At 37.2% G+C, this 23,231-nt stretch overlaps 1 protein-coding gene, 1 non-coding gene and 1 pseudogene across 3 annotated transcripts in view; all 3 read left to right on the forward strand.

Annotated features, from left to right (window-relative positions):
• Positions 1 to 23,231, forward strand: part of Galntl6 (polypeptide N-acetylgalactosaminyltransferase-like 6) — a 1,251,036-nt gene that overhangs the window by 630,428 nt on the left and 597,377 nt on the right. The window lies entirely within an intron of this gene.
• Positions 20,395 to 20,515, forward strand: LOC120097629 (U6atac minor spliceosomal RNA). Its single transcript, XR_005495184.1, has one exon. It is a non-coding gene; the product is annotated as a U6atac minor spliceosomal RNA (small nuclear RNA).
• Positions 21,601 to 22,129, forward strand: Rps27a-ps14 (ribosomal protein S27a, pseudogene 14; annotated as a pseudogene).

A 23,231-nucleotide genomic window follows, 5' to 3' on the forward strand; every position in this document is an offset into this window, starting at 1 on the left:
TTATCTAAATTCTAGACATGGCATATTTTAAATTACTATAAAAATACATGGAAGCAGGAAATGACATAGTTAAATGGACGACTAAGCTAATGGAATTCCACATATTCACACCCATTACTAAAGAGATTAATATTAATATTTTAATAGCTAAGCTTTCTTTTTCTGAGTGAAGTCATGCGGGAACAAAATTATAATAACATAGTATATGACTGTATTACGCTGAAAGCTTCAACCTTCAGTGTTTTGATGAAATCCATCATTGCTTATAAAAACGTTAAATCAGCTAATGTCCTTATGACACTCTCATACTCTCATAATTTAAAACTGAGTCAGTTATGATGATTCGTGACAGCAAGTATCAGGAATCCAACCTCATCATCTTAAATGTATTCTATTAATATAACAAAATTGGACAGCAAATGAACCAGTCGTGTAAAGCTTACATATCTCGACTCTCCTGGCTTTTTCGAATGCTGCCTCTCTCAAAACCACAAAACAGCTGTAATAGCTAAAGAAACATAGCCCAATCCTCAGCAGGAAGAAAGAGACAAAAGCAGCAGTACCCATCATTTCAAATCTTTCATTAGAAAAGAAAAAACTTTCACAAGTTCCTGTCTTCAGCTCCAGCAGATTTCTGCTTAGTTCTCATTAGTCCCTATTGAGTCATGTAAGTTTTCATAGCTGAGGCATGCTGAGAAAACAGAAGGAAGTCTGGAAAGACATTAGCAGAGTTCATCATCATAGATCCATGGTTGCTATTTCCAACATCTCTAATTATAACTGTACCTGTTTCTATAATTCATGTATAGTTACATGATGATGATGATGATGAAGATAGATAGATAGATAGATAGATACATAGATAGATAGATAGATAGATAGATAGATGATACATAGATAGATAGATAGATAGATGATACATAGATAGATACATAGATACATAGATAGATACATAGATAGATACATAGATAGATACATAGATATATAGATTACATAGAAGATATATAGGTACAGAGATGGATATATAGATCCATAGATTACATAGAAGATACATAGATGCATAGATGAATATGTAGGTACATATAAATAGATAATAGATGACAAATAGAATATAGATGGATATGGATATGGATAAATTATATATATAATATATATGTATGTATATATATATATATATATATATAGAGAGAGAGAGAGAGAGAGAGAGAGACAAAGGTTACATACATCAACCCAAATAAGAGTACACACCTTTTACTCCAAAGAAAAGTTAAAGAAGTATTTTGAGTAACTAACAATATATATTACAAGTAGGTAATTTACAACGTAAATACCTGATGTTTTGATTATAGTGTCTTCATTTTGAAATAGCATTTGCAAAACAGAAGAGACTCCAATTCCTGTAGGAAAAATCATAAAATGGAATAAATATTCTTCCATTTGAGTTCATACACAATTTCTGTAATGTCAGCATGCAGGAGACAAAAGAATGTTTTCTGCAACACAGTCCTTTTGGATCTAGAATGGAGGGTGATCTAAAAACAATGACAAAGCCTAAAAAAAAAATCTCAGTTTCTGCTGTAGTCTTATTTTTTTCAAAGTCACTCATTAATTAGCTTCTATAAAATCTTCAATCAAATCTCCACAGATACATCCTAAGACCCAGCCCTTGTATTAATCTGAATGCTCACTATCTTTATGCAGTGCACCATTGTCTGCACAACAAATATAAAAATAGCACACACACACACACACACACACACACACACACACACACAGAGCAGTAATACTTCTCATCTTTCTTAAATTGTCACTATCCTAGATCTCTGGTGGTAACTCTCAAGTTCTTTCATGCAGTATTTTACTAAACTCTATATGTCACATGTCCAGCACGGCCAGGTGGAGAATTGTAATTCCATATAATTATTTATCTGTGCCGAAGAAACCTCCACTTACTATTTCCCCTTTGATTGAAAATAAATTCTTTTTTCATATAATAGATCCTGCTTATAGTTTCCCCACCCCACAGCCAGGCATTACCCAGAGAGAGGGGAGGAGACCTTGGAACAGTCAACTCTAAAGGGGAGGACTCCATCCAATCCCTCTTCTCAAAGCTCAGGGATCCCTACAGATGAGGAAGTGGAAAGAAAGGAAACCAGAGGGGTGAAGGACACCAGAAAATCAAGGGCGCCTTAGTGAACTGAGCAAGGTTCATATGAACTCACAGAGACTAAAGCAACACGCAACCCGCCTTCCTCTACAGCAGGGCCTCGTGTTATATATTAGTGCTCTCTTTTCTTTGAATGCCATGTGTTTTCCAGATTAAATGCTCATGGCTGACTGCCTAGAATAGGTTACATGGCCCAACGTTAATGATATCTGGAATTGTTAAATTTTATTTGTCATCTTAACAGTATTTAAAATCACCATACAAATTAACCCCTGGGCAACTCTGTGAGAAATGTTCTAAATGAGGTCAATTTAGGTTGGAAGACCTATCTTAGCAACAGACAGCAACATTCTACATTCTGCAGTTTGGCGTCCTGGAATTATACAAAGAAAGGAAGTATGGTGGGCACCAGCACTCATCTACTTCTGTATCCTGAGTACAGATACATGGAACCAACTGCCTCCTGCTCCTGTGGCCGTAATGTCCCGCTCATGGAGGATAGTACCCTCAAATTGCCAGCCAAAATGCACACTCCCTTCCTTTGGTTGCTTTTTCAGAGTATTTATATTATAGTAAAGTTGAAAGTAATACAATATTCTATTCATTCATTTATCTGTCTATGTATATACATAAAATATACATATCTAACATATAGTATATACCATAGATAGATAGATAATAGACATACAGACAGACAGACAGAGGTATACACTTGATAGATTTATGGAATTTGGGGTAAAGGTAAGAGGGGAAGGAAAGATAGCCAGAGCCAGAGAACAAGGGAGTTTGTTATAAGATTTTGTCTTTAAAGGAGCTTTTTGTTTATTTATTTCTGAGACTGTGTTTTAATTAGAAATATCTCTTAGCTTTCCCACAAATCTCTGCCTGCCATCTTTCAAATTCATGGACACTGTGCCAGAGAGTTTTAAGAAAAATAGACATTGAGAGTATAAGATTTGACTTGGATTAAATGAATTCATGGCATTTTTCCTGTATGTTCTCCAAATTTGTTAATTTAAATAAGCTGAAAATTGACAAAGAATAAATTCTAAATTATCAGAGAGCAATAATGTTCAAAAACATTAGAACTTTTATAAAAATTCCAATTTACATAGTGTGGTACATAAAATAGTGCAGAAATTATTCCTTAATGTCGGTTATCTAACTCAGTAACCTTCACTATTTTCCATTTTTAAATTTTTATGTGTCTGGGAATACATATTTATAACAAGTAAAGAGTGTCTGAGTTCATAATAACAATTAAAAATAGGGGCATTAATATATTCAAAGCACAGTTTCACTTTCTCTTCACTGATAACTTTTATTAGTATAAATGAAGAAAATTTTAATTTATATTAGATTTAAATATGTAAAAAGGTAGCTACCAGATTTAGCTTTGAATGAATATTTTTCCTCTAATGAATATTTTGATTAAGGTAATAAACCTTTAAAGTAGAGATCATTATAGAAATGTGAATGTGCTCTAAAGACCACAGATACCATCTGAGACATGAAACATTTAATTTAGAAATGAATCTTCTTTCACATTTAATTTCTTTTTGTTCATTCTCTTATTTTACAAAATTAAGGACTACTCTCAAAAGAGGGCAATTTTCTCCTAAAAAAATTTACAAGCTTCTATTTTATTTTCCCAAATAAGAGTATTCGGTCCACTGTTTGTAGCTATTGTTAGCTCATTTAATAAGTAAAAAGCACCTCAGATAATGAATCGACAAAAGAAATTATTAGGAAAATCTTACCTTTATTATAACTGACTTTTTTCCCTCTTTGTGTATATTTGTGTGTGTGTGTGTGTTTGTGTGTGTGTGTGCGCGCGCACGAGTGTATGCATTTGTGTGTGTCTATTACTGCATCTGTGGATGGATGTATGTTTATTTGCTTGTGCGTGCGCGTGTGTGTGTGTGTGTGTTTGTTTGTTCAGGAGTATGTGTATGTGTGTGCGTGAAGGCTTGAGTTTGATGTTGGAGACATCCATTCTCACTTGGTCCTCCCCCTTATTCATTGAGGCAGTGTCTTTAATGGGATCCACTGCCTCTGCCATTTAGGGTTGGAATTAGAGGTGGAAAATGACACCGAAGGTTATTTGTCTGGTTCTATAGGCATTTAAACTTCAATCACCAAGTGTCTGAAGCATGTGGTGTCTTAAACCACTAAGCCAACCTCGAGTCCTATACACAGTTGGTGACATCTGACTGTGCCTGACTCTTCTAGTGCATTTTGTGAATTAGTTTTACTTCATAATGAACACAGTGTCGTTCATGTTTTTCTAAAGTAGTCCCTTTTGTTTTCATGCTTAAAAGCCCAGTTGACTTACATTGAGGGTCATCTATCTCTTCGTTCAACAAGGGACACAATGGAGACATTCACAAATAAGACTTCAGATTGTTTGTCTGATATTTTGATCCTCATCCATTTGTATTTTAAGTAGATGATGATTTCACCCATGAACTTTCCAAATTTGTCTAGATTCTTTATCTGTTCTCTAAAAGAATTTTTTGTGTGTGTTTTTATCACGATGTATCTCAGGATGTCTTCTAATCAGGGCCTTTCAAAATGAGCAGTGGATATAGAAGCAATATTTAAAACTTTTTGTGAAGAGACAAGCTAGAAAACAAAGTATAAGCCATTTTCAATGCTTACATATCAACAAAATTGTGTGTGTGTGTGTGTGTGATATGTTATGTTATGTAAGTGAAATATACAGGACATTTGCCATTGTTGTATGAATGTGTACTGGCTGTACAAATTTTCCCCAATATCCTTGATCACATACAAATGTGGCACACTGATGTGTAATTAGAAAACAAGTTCAGTGTGGTTGTGCTTGAGAAAAGAATAGTATAGACATTATACCAGACACTCTAAACACTGACACTCTCAAAGATATTTGAATCATTTAAAGTACATCTCCATGCCATTCTGACTTGTGCAAACTCTATTGCATTTGATCTTTCTCCCCCCGACCATTACCCTTGCCTTTCTGTATATGGATTATCCAACGATTGCAAGAAGCATAAAATAAAAACAGTATTTATGCTTTCCTCTAGTCTTTATTTTCTTGCACTTTATAAGATTATAAATAATTAGCACCTCGTTCATTCATTTGAACCATGGAGAAAGCATCATAACCGCTGCAGTGAGAAGTTACTCGTGTGTTTTGAATCCGCTTCAGTTTTGGTGCCACTTTGTAATATCCTTACACTTCCAGATGCAGTCAGCACTTTCACTTCACGGAGAGCCATTAATCGCTCTCTACCTGACATCTGGTATAGTTTATAATTCTCTTAATCTCTTTGTTAGCTAGAGGCAAATGGACAGTAATAGTTATGACCCCATTACAAAGTTTTCCCTATGCCAAACTGAAGATGATGTATTTCTTCTTTGGTTCTTTTATTAATATTTTAAAATGAAAAATAGGAAAACTTTCCTGGTTCAGGTTCCCTTCAAGAGTCCATGCATGGCATTAAACTTGCTCTGTGATGGCGTATAATGCACAGCATAGTCGCTTATCTTCCTCTCCTGTTCAAAAACTATATGCTTGATACTCTCATAAAAGCTAGTCTTAGACATGTGACTTTTGGTTGATAGAATGTTAGCAGACATAACAGAATCGAGGGCTTTAAATGAACTTGTTTCATTGGATTTTACTTCTCTACTTATTTATATATAGTGAAAAAATATTGGATTCTCAGGCATATTTCTCATCTCCTTGATGAGTCTTCAAACTGGGTTCTCAGGGAAGAGATTAAACTCATCATACAACCCAAAAAGGGATGCTTCCATAAAATACTTCCCACCAGAGCTCAGAAATCTCTGCAGAGGAGGAAGCAAAAAGAATGTAAGACCATAGGGAATTGAATGAAGGATGCCAAAGAAACAAAGCCCAAGTGAAGATTAACATAGCCTAACTGAAGGACATATGGACTCAAAGAGACTGTGGTGACTTGTGCAGGGCCTGCATGTGTCTGCACCAGATGGGGTCCTAAAGTTGAGAGAAGTAGACACATGTTCCATCCCTAATCCAGCAGCTCCAGTCACTTGCCAACAAAATGCTAGTTTTCTCCACAGAGATCTTACTTGGTAAGAAACCACTTTAAAGGGGAGCCTGCATTCCCAGTAGTAGATGGTCAACAGAAAAACAGAAAAGGAACTCAATATCATCTTTGGAAGTTCTTTGTTTCATAATGCTGTGTTAGGGGGTTTTTTGGTGTTAACATTATAGATCCCATGTATATATTTTATAGCTTCTAGCTTTTGTGGTTTTGTGCTTTTATGTTTTTATGGGATTCCTGTGTAGTGAACATGTGTGTCTCTATGTCTATATGTGTTTCTTGTACTTTTTCCTTAGTTCTTTTTCTGTTTGCCTGTTTTATCCTATTCAGATTTTTTGTTTTACCTCATTTTTATTCTTTAGCTGTCTATTTCTAATGAGAGATAAAAAGGATATATATCTAATTAGAAGGGAGGTGGGGAAAGAGGCCATAATCAAAATATATTATATAAATAATCTATCTTGAATTTTTTTTACGGATGATCAAAATGTGAATGCTTCAATCCTTCTTTAAAAGGGGAACAAGAATACCCTTGGCAGGGAATAGAGAGGCAAAGATTAAAACAGACACAGAAGGAACACCCATTCAGAGTCTGCCCCACATGTGGCCCATACATATACAGCCATCCAATTAGACAAGATGGATGAAGCAAAGAAGTGCAGGCTGACAGGAGCCGGATGTAGATCTCTCCTGAGAGACACAGCCAGAATACAGCAAATACAGAGGTGAATGCCAGCAGAAAACCACTGAACTGAGAATAGGACCCCCGTTGAAGGAATCAGAGAAAGAACTGGAAGAGCTCGAAGGGGCTCGTGACCCCTTATGAACAACAATGCCAAGCAACCAGAGCTTCCAGGGACTAAGCCACTACCTAAAGACTATACATGGACTGACCCTGGACTCTGACCTCATAGGTAGCAATGAATATTCTAGTAAGATCACCAGTGGAAGGGGAAGCCCTTGGGCATGCTAAGACTGAACCCCCAGTGAACGTGATTGTTGGGGGGAGGGTGGCAATGGGGGGAGGATGGGGAGGGGAACACCCATAAAGAAGGGAAGGGGTAGGCATTCGGGGGATGTGTGCCCGGAAACCGGGAAAGGGAATAACACTCGAAATGTAAATAAGAAATACTCAAGTTAATTTAAAAAATCCTATATTTTGAACCTATGTGTAATCAACATAGCCTGATGCAAAAAAAAATGGCCCATGTTCTCCCTCAATAACACACTGCAGTCATCTTATATCTCTATGGCTGCTCTGGCAAGTCATCACACCATAGAACTTCCAGGTCTCTGTGATCTGGCTGGAATGACAAAACTTTAATTCCTCTAGCTGGAATACAGACATGCCCTTAGTACATACTTTAATACTAAACAATGACCTCTAAGTAGAGGGTGGTTCATTGAAGGCAGTCAGTTGAGTTCAGGGGAGGCAGTTGAGTTTGGTTGAATTCAGTTCAGAGGCAGTTTTACTAAGACAGTTCTAAAGAGGCAGGTTACAGGTGAAGACAGAACAAGCTAGGTAATGAGAAGGAGCCAGAAGATGAGACCAAACTGCCAGACTGAGTTTGAGGCCAAAAAGATTAGTTCATTCAGAAGCACAAAGAAGCCAGTTGGAATCAGTCGTCTTGGAGAGGAGTTTAGGCAAGAACAGTTGAGTTGACCCAGCCAGCCAGAATTCAGAGAGAGCTAGAGAAGGTCATCTTAAGTTCAGCAGGAAGCTTCCAAGATGATGATTCCATCTGGCAAAGAAAAGTTAGTTTTACAATAGCTAAAGAATAAATATCTGTTGAGATCAGTCACTTCATTTGGAGTGCGTAGTTATGCCACAAACATATCATTGTGGTATCAGACAAATGATACAATGTCTAAAATAACAATTGACTGTTTTCTCAAGTCTCTTACATTTATATGGAAGAAGTAAATTTTGACAGGAAAAGAATCTTACATCCACATTCAAATGTGCACAAGAGAATCATTTACAATTCACAACGATATTCTGTACAATATTACATCTTAATTTAGGGTAGTTTTATAATAGCATACAATTAAATTCAAGAGTTACTAAATAGTGATAGGTAGCACTTTCCATAAGATGTATCATTAAACAGTGAAAATTCTTGTAATTGTTACTCAATTTGTTTTTATGTATGTTGATTATAAGGTCCAAAATTTAGTTGTCTTTTGCTAATTTAAAGTCAATTGAGGTGATACAGTCTTTTAATCCAACAGATGAGAGGCAGAGGCAGGTGAATTTCTGTGAGTTTGAGGCTAGTAATGTCTACATAGTGAGTTCTATAACACGCTGTACTATCTAGTTTTGTGTGTCAAATTGTCACAAGCTGGAGTTATCAAAGAAAAGGAACCTCAGTTGTGGAAATGCCTTTATGATACCTAACGTAAGGCATTTTCTCAACTAGTGGACAAGGTGGGAGGACCCAGTCCATTGTGGGTCATGCTGTCCCTGGACTGGTGGTCTTTGATTCTATAAGAAAGCAAGCTGAGCAAGCCAGGGGAAGCAAGCCAGTAAGAAACATCCCTCCATGGCCTCTGCATCAGCTCCTGCCTCCTGACCTGCTTGAGTTCCAGTCCTGACTTCCTTTGGTGATGAACAGCAATGTGGAAGTGTAAGCTGGATAAACCCTTTCCTCCCCAACCTGCTTCTTGGTCATGATGTTTGTACAGGAATAGAAACCCTGACTAAGAAACACACTATACAGAAAAACCTGTCTCCATAAAGGAGAGAGACAGAATTTATTGTGACTATTGTACAGAAAGACAAAAGTACTGTTATGTTGGCATATATATAATATATACTTATATTATATATTTATACTACATTATAGTATTGGTATTTGGCAAATTTGGAAATATTCTATGAGAATTGATTTTTTCAAAAAAATAATGAAAATGTATCTGTATCTTCTTTAACAAAAAAACAGACTTTGAAATAATGAAGATCTAGGAATATTCTTATCCTCTTCCAGGCTACAAAATTTATGACAAAAATAATTACCTCATAGGTGGAGCATGAGGCATATGCATAGTGGTTAGCATGCTGTAGATATTCCAATTTGTCAAGGATGACTTACTGAATGGTTAAAAGTATTTCTTTTAAAATTGTCTATCTTGTGTTTTATTTTTGCCTTTTTCTATCATGTAGAGCTTCCACAAATCTGTTAAAAAACTCATTCTTATTTTGAGGGTTTTTTTTTATATCAACAAAGAAGAGATCATAAAGTGACTAAAATTGAACTCAGTTATGAAGAATCTGTATGTTTTAACAGGAATCATTGTAGCTCATACAGTAAGGAATCTCAAGTGGGTTTTATGTATGACTTCTTCGCACATATAAGTCTTTACACTGTTATCGTGGGGGGGACCCTTATTGAGGATAGATACCTGTTTACCTCAGACTAAGACATCTGTGTTTTTGCTCAGGGCTTGCTTGTTTATATTTGGTTATTTTAATAGGTACCAATGAATAGCCTAGTAAGAGCACCAGTGGAAGGGGAAGCCTTGGGCCTGACAAGACTGAATCCCCAGTGAACGCGATTGTTGGGGGGAGGGCAGTGATGGGGGGAGGATGGGGAGGGGAACAGCCATATAGAAGGGGAGAGGGAGGGGTCGGAGGGATGTTGGTCTGGAAACCGGGAAAGGGAATAACAATCAAAATGTAAATAAGAAATACCCAAGTTAATAAAGATGGAGAAAAAAAAGAATAGTCATAATAACCTGTAAAAAAAAAATCCTTTTGGTGCAATAGGCCCCTAGTCCTTATCATAATGGGTCCCAAGTTAGAGGAATCATTCTGACTTTAAAATTCAGCACAAGAGTTCCAATACCTGTTGAAGCAGAACCAAAGATTTAATTCATCAAAGAGTTGGTTCACAGACCCAGCATCCAGGAAAGCCCTAAACGTTCTGACCTAGCATGTTGCCATCTGTAGTTTTGGTTCTTACTAACTGTTCTTGTCAACCCGGATAGCATTTTGTATATAAAATATAAAACAATTGTGAGGGCAGGACTGCATGGGCAAGTTCCCCATGAAGCTTCTTCTGCACTACCATAATGACTCTCTTTCAGCTTTAAAAGCCCATATACATACAGCCACCAAACCCAGACAATATTGTTGATGCCAAGAAGTGCTTGCTGACAGGAGCATTATCTATCTGTCTCCTGAGAGCCTCTGCCAGAGCATGACTAATACAGAGGTGGGTGCTAGCAGCCAACCGTTGAACTGAGAACAGGGTCCCCATTGGAAGAATTAGAGAAAGGAGGGAAGGAACCAAAGGGGTTTCCAACCCCAAATAAACAACAATAGCAACCAACCAGAGCTTCCAGGAACTAAACAACCATCCAAAGAGTACACATGGATAAACCCATGGCTCCAGCTGCATATGTAGCAGAGGACGGCCTTGTTGGGCATCAAAGGGAAGAGAAGCCCTTGGTCCTGTCAAGGCTGGATGCCACCAGTGTAGAGAAATGTCAGAGCAGGGAGGTGGGAAGGGTCGGTGGTTGGGTGTGGGAAAGGGGATAAAGTATGAAATGTAAATAAAAATATCCAATTTAAAACAATGGTATCCATGTGTGTTCTCTGGTTATATTCTAACTTATATTCTAACATTGGCTTTTTCTTTTTGTGCTATTTCTAACTATATAAAATTCAGAAATATCTTTTTAAAACATTAATGGTATGGTTTTATTTTCTTTCACACATTTGTAAAAACAGTAGTTTCTATATTCTAAACATCTATTCTTTTATGTGTAAAACAAGAAGCGATTTTCGGTGAAACATGTACTTGAGATATTATTGACTTTGTTGTAGTTTATGTATGAAAGACTCTATTTGACCACTGCAAGCTGTTCAAAATGACCCTTTTTGAAACAACATAAAAATGGTTAAAACTTGTGATTTTCTTTTTTAGTTTCAACTTCCTGAACTCACAGTGAAATTCTTTAAAATACAAATAATATAAATCTAACAATGAAGACCGCTTTAGCCTCTGATGACAATGAAGCTCATCTTCCATCTAGGACCTTAAATAAAGAATGGTCTATGGGGCAGAACCAAGACCCATCCTGTGTGTCCCTTTAAGGAATATATTAAATTGGCCTTTCTTTGTAACCACCTCACAGTACTATGTATCATACACACAAGTACCAAAAGGTTGTAGATATATCAGGATGTTAAAAAAAATAACATGATTTTTAAATAAATTTTATGTGAGTATAACTATATGCACAGAGAATGATCTGCTGTAAAGAGAATTTAGAAGAGACTGATCCAGCTTTATATTCATGTCCAGTGAGCCTCACTGCTGTGGTCATACAGTTAAATATACCCTCATGGTATATATTTCAGCACATTGTTTCAGTCTGGTAAGGCTACAGCATCCGTAGGAAGTGATTCCTGGCTAAAAGAAGTAGGCCTCTGGGACCAGGCCTAGAGATTTCACAGCTCAGCCCACTTCCAATCACGTTACATACTTTGATATTTTATTTTAATCAGAACATAACATTTAGACACACATATGGGATAAACTGATCTTTTTAAAAAAAACATATTTACTTTTTTTACTTTTATTTGTTAGTGTTGGGAGAAACACATGACACCGAGTGGATGTGGACCTTAGAGAACAATTTATATAATCAGTTCTTTCTCCCTTCATGTAGGAACTAGGCAGTGGATGCATTTTGCTAAGCTTGCGCAACAAGCACTTCGCGACTAAGCTACACTGTTGGCTCCCTTTGGGTTTATTTATAGATTGTGTGATTATTCAGACTAATTATCACACATAACTCACTCTCTTTGTTTTTGGAACAGTAAAAAAGCATTTCTCTCAGCTCTTTTGAAGTTCACAATAAATATTGTTTACTAGAACCCCTTTGCTGTGCTAAAGGACACTGGAATGTATTTCTCTTGTTCATGGAATTTTTGCAACTAATAGCCAATCACTTTCCTCCTTTCTTTATATCTTTTGTGGTTAGTCTTGCCAGCTCAACACAACTTAGAAACACCTGGGTCCTGTCTATTAGTTTTATCCACATTGGATTGGTCTATTGAGAAATCTGTGCCTTAGTTAAAGGAGTTGATATGGAGACACAGCCAAATGGTCAGCATTATTCTTTAGGCATGGAGTCGGGAAGTGTCTAAGATAGGGAAGCCTACTGAAACTTAAGGAAGCAAGTAATATTGTCAGCAATTCATTTCTCTTCATACTCGACAGTTGATATGACATCATCACCTATTTTAAGTTCCTTCATGGCTTCTTTACAGTAATGAAGTGTAACCTGGAATTGTAAGGTAAATAAACCCTTCCTTCCTAGACTTGCTTTATGTATAGATATTTCATTATAGCACCAGAAGTGAAACTAGGACACATACCTTGTTCAAGAGAAGGAATGAAGTGATGTCCATTTGGTTGGATTATAATTAATCTCTATGAAATAATGTGCACAAATAGATAGAAAAAGCCTTTTGACTGGAGTACCATTGTGCTCAGGCAGTAATGGTACTGTGGATATTCTCTGCCTCCCAATCTTATCAAATAGTACAGAGGTGGTGTTTGTTTTTATATTTTTAAATAAATTTAGGGTTATTATTTTGTGCCACATAGTAAGAACACTGAGAATGGTTGAATTTTATAACTGTAATTATTATGAGTATTTTATGCATTATGAGATTTTTTTTCACTCATGACGTTAGGTTTTGCCATACAGCTTGCTGTGATGGTTCTCTGTTTCCTATACATCAGTTTTTCTTTGTTACAATAGTCTGTAAATGGCCAAACTGCAGTGTGGTAATATATGTGAATTTGTTTTCCTCACATAACTGCGACTATTAGAGGAACTTGGTAGCAAAGGTTAGCGATTATAGCAAATAAATTCAAATTATAAAACGACTCAAGTATAATAGAAGTTTAGTTCCCAGTCACATAACAATGATTTTCAGGTTCGTATGCAGCATGTGGAGGGCAGGGGCCAAAGACTAGATGGTAAAGACCTGAGAATATTAAGGTTTCCAGAGTTGACCTAACATCCATTTTCCTCTTGCAGAGGAGAATTAAATTAGAAAGGTGACACTATTAAAGGTTTGTTGTCCATGAGCATAAATGACAAACATTTTAGCTCCTATTGCCTCTACTAGAACTCAGGTTCATCAAATGTACAGTTTCAAAGTATCTCTCATAATGGGTTTGAAATATCTGTACCTTACCAGGGTTAGTACCATGGTATACCACACAAAGGGGAAGAGTTAGATGCTTCATTACTGGTACATGTGCACAATACATACATACATACATATATACATACATACATACACCAACATATTTAAGTATATATATACATACATACATACATACCAACATATATATTTATTTACATACATACCAACATAGAATCTATGGTATAAACTGTACTCTGCTATACTGGTAGACTGGAGCATAATCACAATCAGAAATACATGGGAAGATATATAGATATAGATATAGATATAGATGGAAAATAAAATCACATATATTACTACACTGCAGAACACATATGTACATTGCATATATGTATATACTGAAAATACAAAATATATATGTATATGTGTGTCTGTAATCCGTAGAGTTCTCTGATAATATTTTTAGCTTGATTGAAAGAAATTATACTGAATAAGTTATTAACTTCTCTCCAAATATGAACTGCACAGTGGGAAAATTAGGGACATAGAAAAATAATTGCAGAAACCCGTCAAGGCACTCCAGATTTAGCATATAATTGGAGGGAAGAAATAATGAGGCTTTATGTATAATAGAATATATCTACTCAAGATATAGCTAAATCACAACCTAGAATATTATGTATTGATCTCACACACAGATGTAGAATATAAATGAGAAATACCTTTTGTGACTAATTAGAATTTTAGTGTATAGAACTTACATTATAACCAGTTAACTAAGGATCCTCTATTGGAAAAAACTATAGTCTATTCTGTGTTAACAAGTAGAAATTACTATGGTTATAATGATAACTACATCTGTTATTTTATGTATATGCTTGGGGAATGTCTAAACATATTCTGAAAAATGAAAAAAGTGTAGCAAAAATGATTATAAAATGTCTTTAAGAAGATCCATGCTTATCACCCTGTCCAAAGCTTAAGTCGAAGTGGATCAAGGACCTCCACATCAAACCAGATACACTCAAACTAATAGAAGAAAAACTAGGGAAGCATCTGGAACACATGGGCACTGGAAAAAATTTCCTGAACAAAACACCAATGGCTTATGCTCTAAGATCAAGAATCGACAAATGGGATCTCATAAAACTGCAAAGCTTCTGTAAGGCAAAGGACACTGTGGTTAGGACAAAATGGCAACAAACAGATTGGGAAAAGATCTTTACCAATCCTACAACAGATAGAGGCCTTATATCCAAAATATACAAAGAACTCAAGAAGTTAGACCACAGGGAGACAAATAACCCTATTAAAAAATGGGGTTCAGAGCTAAACAAAGAATTCACAGCTGAGGAATGCCGAATGGCTGAGAAACACCTAAAGAAATGTTCAACATCTTTAGTCATAAGGGAAATGCAAATCAAAACAACCCTGAGATTTCACCTCATACTAGTGAGAATGGCTAAGATCAAAAACTCAGGTGATAGCAGATGCTGGAGAGGATGTGGAGAAAGAGGAACACTCCTCCATTGTTGGTGGGGTTGCAGACTGATACAACCATTCTGGAAATCAGTCTGGAGGTTCCTCAGAAAATTGGACATTGAACTGCCTGAGGATCCAGCTATACCTCTCTTGGGCATATACCCAAAAGATGCCTCAACATATAAAAAAGACACGTGCTCCACTATGTTCATCGCAGCCTTATTTATAATAGCCAGAAGCTGGAAAGAACCCAGATGCCCTTCAACAGAGGAAGGGATACAGAAAATGTGGTACATCTACACAATGGAATATTACTCAGCTATCAAAAACAATGCCTTTATGAAATTTGTAGGCAAATGGTCGGAACTGGAAAATATCATCCTGAGTGAGCTAACCCAATCACAGAAAGACACACATGGTATGCACTCATTGATAAGTGGCTATTAGCCCAAATGCTTGAATTACCCTAGATGCCTAGAACAAATGAAACTCAAGACGGATGATCAAAATGTGAATGCTTCACTCCTTCTTTAAAAGGGGAACAAGAATACCCTTGGCAGGGAATAGAGAGGCAAAGATTAAAACAGAGACTGAAGGAACACCCATTCAGTGCCTGCCCCACATGTGGCCCATGCATATACAGCCATCCAATTAGACAAGATGGATGAAGCAAAGAAGTGCAGGCTGACAGGAGCCGGATGTAGATCTCTCCCGAGAGACACAGCCAGAATACAGCAAACACAGAGGCGTATGCCAGCAGCAAACCACTGAATTGAGAATAGGACCCCCGTTGAAGCAATCAGAGAAAGAACTGGAGGAGCTTGAAGGGGCTCGAGACCCCATATGTACAACAATGCCAAGCAACCAGAGCTTCCAGGGACTAAGCCACTTCCTAAAGACTATACATGGACTGACCCTGGACTCTGACCTCATAGGTAGCAATGCATATCCTAGTAAGAGCACCAGTGGAAGGGGAAGCCCTGGGTCCTGCTAAGACTGAACCCCCAGTGAACTAGACTGTTGGGGGGAAGGCAGCAATGGGGGGAGGGTGGGGAGGGGAACACCCGTAAGGAAGGGGAGGGGGGAGGGTGGGGAGGGGAACACCCGTAAGGAAGGGGAGGGGGGAGTGGGATATTTGCCCGGAAACCAGGGAAGGGAATAACACTCAAAATGTATATAAGAATTACTCAAGTTAATAAAAAAAAACATTTGAACCAAAAAAAAAAAAGAAGATACAAACTTGAAAACAAAGTAGTATAATTTTCTTGTTACATGGACTTTTCAACTTTCTGTATACCTTGCTTTTATTTTAAATGAATTTAGGAGAACCTATCATATTTATCTATCCTTTATTGAGGTAACAAACTGCCTCAGGGAGAGAACCTCATCTTATTTGGCTTCTACTTTAGAAGCTTGAGAATGTACCCAGCCTGAAAAATGCCCTTATGACAGCCTGTCTTGGCTACATCACCATATGGCAGATGGTAGGGACTCTAGAGGGCCAGGTGGGTTTTAGAGTAATTCTAATATGTACATCTACACACAAGTGTATCTTTATATGGTGATATGCTTTTCAATAATTAAAATTAAAAATAGCCATTTCATGGTAAACCAAAAATAATTATTCAACCTAACATCAAAATGCAGAAAGCAACTGCATAATTAAGTCAATTAATTGATTAAGCAGTCAGAATCTTCAAATTGAAATTCTAGTAAAAGCTTCCTTTACAGAACAGTTAACATCAATAAGGGCCAGGTTTGCCTTTTCAGTTAATGTTTTACATTAATTATATCATTATTTTAAAGAATTTTATAAATTAATTTTGTATTTCCATCATTTCTACCACACCCTCTCCTTCCTCCAACTCCTTTTCTACCCCAACTGCTCCACTCCATTTCAAGTTCATGATTTCTTCTTTAATTATAATTTGTGTGTTTGTGAATATATCTATATCTAGATATACTATTCTCGTGATATATATGTGTGTATCCCCCTTCCTCTATCCTTCCTTCACCTCTGAGCAGGTGCTGCCCCAAGCCCCAATTATACACCACCTGACACTTCAAGTTTCTGCTTCTCTGCAAGGAACTAAGGAGGAACCCACTAATATCTACCACTGAGAAAGATTTGTGTGGATTTAGTCACAACTTATTTTAAAAGTTCCCCTAACCACCAAATAAAACACTAAACCCAGTTGGAATAGCGTTATATGTCTAATGTTTCCAATGACTAATTAATTTACTGTGATACAATTCAATCATAAATGTCTGATATTCTGTAAAGGAAGATTTACTAGAATTTGAAGATTCTGACAATTTAATCAAGTAATTGACTTACTTATGCAGTTGCTTTCTGTATTTTGATGTTATTGATTTAAACAATTGTTTGGTTTATCATGAAATGTCTATTTTAGTACCTAACTATGGAAAAGTGTGTCACTGTATAAATAAATACATATGTGTAGATATGCATACCTATACATGTTAGTTAGGACTACCCTAAATTTTCAAATGACTCATAATATTCATTAGTTCATATTTAGAAATTGAATACCATAGTTCTAAAAATGATTCACTATCTTAATTTTAACAATTGTAAAATCTAAAAGATTTTAAAAGGCTAATTGCAATGTGGTGAATGTAGCAAGAGTAAATTAGAACAAGGACTCCTCGTGAACCTGTTGCTATTTTTAAAGTTCAGTCTCACTTTAAGAAATGGCAATTGTCATCATCATATTTACATATCTACATACATGTACATTTGCAGTTGAGAGAATCTTCATGCAAGCACTCTTCTGAATTATGTATGTGTGGTGCAATACGAATCAGAACTTCCTTGTGTCATGAGACCTGGGTTATCATTTGACAGGATTCTTTTCTGGTTGTATTAAGAGGTCATAGATTTACTATTATGCTAATCGTAGTATGATCTTTTAAAATGAAGTTGATTTTATTAGTGCAAAACAGCACAAATAAGCCAGGTATCCATGGCTATATCACACCTGTAATGTAATTTTTGAGTCAGGAAAAAATATGAAATGTTGAGTTCACTCAATATTGAAGGTGGAAGATGATAAAACATCACACTTCTTTTTTTTTATTAACTTGAGTATTTCTTATATACATTTTGAGTGTTATTCCCTTTCCCGGTTTCTGGGCAAACATCCCCCTACCCCGTCCCCTTCCTTATGGGTGTTCCCCTCCCCATCCTCCCCCCCTTGCCGCCTTCCCCCCAACAGTCTAGTTCACTGGGGGTTCAGTCTTAGCAGGACCCAGGGCTTCCCCTTCCACTGGTGCTCTTACTAGGATATTCATTGCTACCTATGGGGTCAGAGTCCAGGGTCAGTCCATGTATAGTCTTTAGGTAGTGGCTTAGTCCCTGGAAGCTCTGGTTGCTTGGCATTGTTGTACTTTTGGGGTCTCGAGCCCCTTCAAGCTCTTCCAGTTCTTTCTCTGATTCCTTCAATAGGGGACCTATTCTCAGTTCAGTGGTTTGCTGCTGGCATACGCCTCTGTGTTTGCTGTATTCTGGCTGTGTCTCTCGGGAGAGATCTACATCCGGCTCCTGTCAGCCTGCACTTCTTTGCTTCATCCATCTTGTCTAATTGGATGGCTGTATATGCATGGGCCACATGTGGGGCAGGCTCTGAATGGGTGTTCCTTCAGTCTCTGTTTTAATCTTTGCCTCTCTATTCCCTGCCAAGGGTATTCTTGTTCCCCTTTTAAAGAAGGAGTGAAGCATTCACATTTTGATCATCCGTCTTGAGTTTCATTTGTTCTAGGCATCTAGGGTAATTCAAGCATTTGGGCTAATAGCCACTTATCAATGAGTGCATACCATGTGTGTCTTTCTGTGATTGGGTTAGCTCACTCAGGATGATATTTTCCAGTTCTGACCATTTGCCTACGAATTTCATAAAGGCATTGTTTTTGATAGCTGAGTAATATTCCATTGTGTAGATGTACCACATTTTCTGTATCCCTTCCTCTGTTGAAGGGCATCTGGGTTCTTTCCAGCTTCTGGCTATTATAAATAAGGCTGCGATGAACATAGTGGAGCACGTGTCTTTTTTATATGTTGAGGCATCTTTTGGGTATATGCCCAAGAGAGGTATAGCTGGATCCTCAGGCAGTTCAATGTCCAATTTTCTGAGGAACCTCCAGACTGATTTCCAGAATGGTTGTATCAGTCTGCAACCCCACCAACAATGGAGGAGTGTTCCTCTTTCTCCACATCCTCTCCAGCATCTGCTGTCACCTGAGTTTTTGATCTTAGCCATTCTCACTGGTATGAGGTGAAATCTCAGGGTTGTTTTGATTTGCATTTCCCTTATGACTAAAGATGTTGAACATTTCTTTAGGTGTTTCTCGGCCATTCGGCATTCCTCAGCTGTGAATTCTTTGTTTAGCTCTGAACCCCATTTTTAATAGGGTTATTTGTCTCCCTGTGGTCTAACTTCTTGAGTTCTTTGTATATTTTGGATATAAGGCCTCTATCTGTTGTAGAATTGGTAAAGATCTTTTCCCAATCTGTTGGTTGCCGTTTTGTCCTAACCACAGTGTCCTTTGCCTTACAGAAGCTTTGCAGTTTTATGAGATCCCATTTGTCGATTCTTGATCTTAGAGCATAAGCCATTGGTGTTTTGTTCAGGAAATTTTTTCCAGTGCCCATGTGTTCCAGATGCTTCCCTAGTTTTTCTTCTATTAGTTTGAGTGTGTCTGGTTTGATGTGGAGGTCCTTGATCCACTTGGACTTAAGCTTTGTACAGGGTGATAAGGATGGATCGATCTGCATTCTTCTACATGTTGCCCTCCTGTTGAACCAGCACCATTTGCTGAAAATGCTATCTTTTTTCCATTGGATGGTTTTGGCTCCTTTGTCAAAAATCAAGTGCCCATAGGTGTGTGGGTTCATTTCTGGGTCTTCAATTCTGTTCCATTGGTCTATCTGTCTGTCTCTGTACCAATACCATGCAGTTTTTATCACTATTGCTCTGTAATACTGCTTGAGTTCAGGGATAGTGATTCCCCCTGAAGTCCTTTTATTGTTGAGGATAGTTTTAGCTATCCTCGGTTTTTTGTTATTCCAGATGAATTTGCAAATTGTTCTGTCTGACTCTTTGAAGAACATAACACTTCTTGCATGCAGTGTCTTATAGCTGTATTCAAAGAAATGAGCTTGCAAAGTGATTCCATGAATGGAGTTCAGTCACAGGTACAAAAAAAGAACTGCAATACACTATGAAGATATGATTAGGATGTTCCATCAGTTGAGTATAATATTTATTGCGGTAGCACCATCAGATATGTATGTATGTAATTTTAAAAGGAATGTGAAAAGTAAAGTATGTTACAGTATGTAAATCTTACTGCAACCATTATTTTAGATAGATGAAGTCTATCAAGAAATAAGTTGGACAGGAACTTATCATGACTTTAAAATATTTTGAGCAACATAGGAGAAATTTAGAAATATATCATTTTCAAAGAACATACTTTGTGTGTTGTATGAAAGGAGAGAAGGTTTGCACTCCCCTTGACAAGGACGGAAGAGGCCCTTGGGCCTAACCACACATCCGGTTGAGGCACTGCCACCTACTGCGCAGCATCTCACCACTGTTTGGGATAGTTGGGGGGATGTTGGCCTGGAAACCGGGAAAGGGAATAACAATCAAAATGTAAATAAGAAATACCCAAGTTAATAAAGATGAAAACAAAAGAACATACTTTGTTGGTAATCTTTCATTTAGAGTAATGTGTTAATCTAAGTGATCAAGACATGGAATTATATCCCTTAACTTACAAGTGGGCTCCTTCCAAATACGGATGGGGATACTGCCAGACATTGAAAACACTGCGTCGTCGTTTATTGTAATAGGTCTCAGGTGTATGTCTGCCTCTCCAGGAGCCTACCACATAAACTCTTAGATTCTACTCACTTCAGATGCATTTTCCTACTCTAAAATCGTATAGTACCTAGTTCTTTTTTGCACAATGTTCTTGTTTAGTTAGCATGTGGCTGCCAATGTCCTTCATCAAAAAATGAAACAGGAAGCAAAAAGTAAATTTCCCAAAAAGCAGATGGAGAAAGAAAACGTGTGTACTTCATTAAAATATAAAAGAGTAAGGATGCTGTGGAAAATGCAGATGGAGGTTTCCATGTCCTGGTGTCATAGATGAGGTTATAAAGCACTCATGAATGGATGTTTTGGTAAAGTTAAAACTAAAAGACTCAGTTAAAACTAAGACTTCAACACTTCAGTTAAAACTAAAAGACTCAATGAGATCTTCATAGTTCCAACATATTATATAATGAAGAAATTGACTTTCTCTCACTGCTAAAATTAGTTTCTTAAAGAAACATATTTTCCTGAGAATATGACAAAGGAACACAAGGAACAATAATCATTGCTTTAAGTGAATTATTTTATGTGAAATATACTAAAAGTTTTCAACATAGACAGAAATACACACAAAAGACACAAAATTAATATGCCGGTACACTCTTCCTTAAAGAAAGCTACATAGGACAAATATCTGCATGGTAATGAAACAGACGCTTACTTTCTCTACACTGCCTTTCTCCTTCAACTATTTCTGTAGCATCGAGGGAGGAAGAAAAATAGAGCATGAAGTTGCGTGGGTGGGAAAGTAATGTAGATCTGGGATGAATTGAGGGGGAATGAACGTATTCGAAAGTAAGTATATTCGTTTCCAATCCGCCATCGTGGGTGGAGCCGACGCCACGATGCAGAGTTTTGTGAAGAGCCTTAGAGGGAAGACCATCATGCTCGAGGTTGAACCTTCGGACACTATAGAAAACGTAAAGGCCAAGATCCAGGATAAGAAAAGAATTCCCCCTGGTCAGCAGAGGTTGATCTTTGCTGATAAGCAGCTAGAAGATGGCCGTACTTTGACTACAACATTCAAGAGGAGTCCACGCTCCATCTCATGCTGAGACTTCGTGGTGGCGCTAAGAAAAGGAAGTCTTACACCAACCCCAAGAAGGTTAAGTTGGCTGTGCTGAAACACTATAAGGTGGATGAAAATGGCAAAATCAGCCGACTTCATCAGGAATGTCCTTCTGATGAATATGGTGCTGGAGTTGTCATGGGTAGCCACTTTGACGGACATTACTGTGGGAAGTGTTGTCTGACTTACTGCTTCAACAAACCAGAAGACAAGTAGTCGTGTATGAGTTAATAAAAAGAAGGAACTGAAAAAAAAGTTAAGTATATTAAATTCTCAAAGAATTATTAAAATATTATTTTAAAGGAAATATACATATATTATTCTCTATTTATAATCTAGAAAACTTGCTCTACTTCATAACTTTATTTATACATATTAAGAAAGATACTCGTGGTACTTCATTTGCAACAAGGTTTTCCTTGAGACCACCAGTCAAATCAACATAAAGAGCAGTTATGACTCATGTTACATTTACTTATATTTCTTATCATGACATCATTCATTTGTCCTCTGCTTCCCATAGTTGAATATCATGCTTTTAAGTTTGCTTAAAGTAATTGAAACATGATGCTCAAAATTAAATGAAAACTATACAGTGAGATGTGAGACGTGATGCAGAGTGGGTTAGTACTTTGTTTGCTTTAGGTAGGAGTTAGCAGTCAATACTTGGGGTAACACACACAGACTAGGGATAATTTTTCTCTCCTTAATTATACATGTGCGTGTGCATGTGTGTTCTTTTTCAGAGTTTCAGTTTGTTGTCCTTCTGGTGGAGTAAAGGTCATTGCCAAAGGCAAGCAGGTAAATGGCAGAAGGAGTTGTATGCCTCATTCCCCTTATTCCTCCCTTTGTTAAAAGGACCAGCTAAGCAAGCATCTTTGCCCAAGAGCACCTCCTACACAGCTCTCCTCCACACTCATGAATGTCCTCAATTGTTACATGCAATGCACTCTCATACTAATCTACTAATGTGGTCTTCTGTAGCATAGAAGTCGTTTATTTCTTTTCTATTTTATGTGTGATTCATCGACTCTCCCTGTGATATCTATAAATAGTCTATTGACTTCAATATCTTAACATGCAATCATGTTAATGTCATTTAATCATCATGCTGTCACCTTCTTGACCCCTGCCCTTCAGCTGATAATCTCTCCACTCCAGGGGAACATGGCCTCTATATCACCTCTTCACTAGTGTGGCTATGCCCTAACGCTGGCCTTGTCTCTTCCTACAACGCACATAAATATGTATCTCCCATGTTCTAGATTATGACATATAGAAGTCTGATTCCAAATATTCCCAGTACAATAAATATTAGAATTACTTGCTATTAATTTTCCTTATGGTCGCTCCATGAGACCCCCCC

Source organism: Rattus norvegicus, chromosome 16, assembly GCF_036323735.1.
Source record: "Rattus norvegicus strain BN/NHsdMcwi chromosome 16, GRCr8, whole genome shotgun sequence".
In the NCBI taxonomy this organism is placed as follows: Eukaryota; Metazoa; Chordata; class Mammalia; order Rodentia; family Muridae; genus Rattus; species Rattus norvegicus.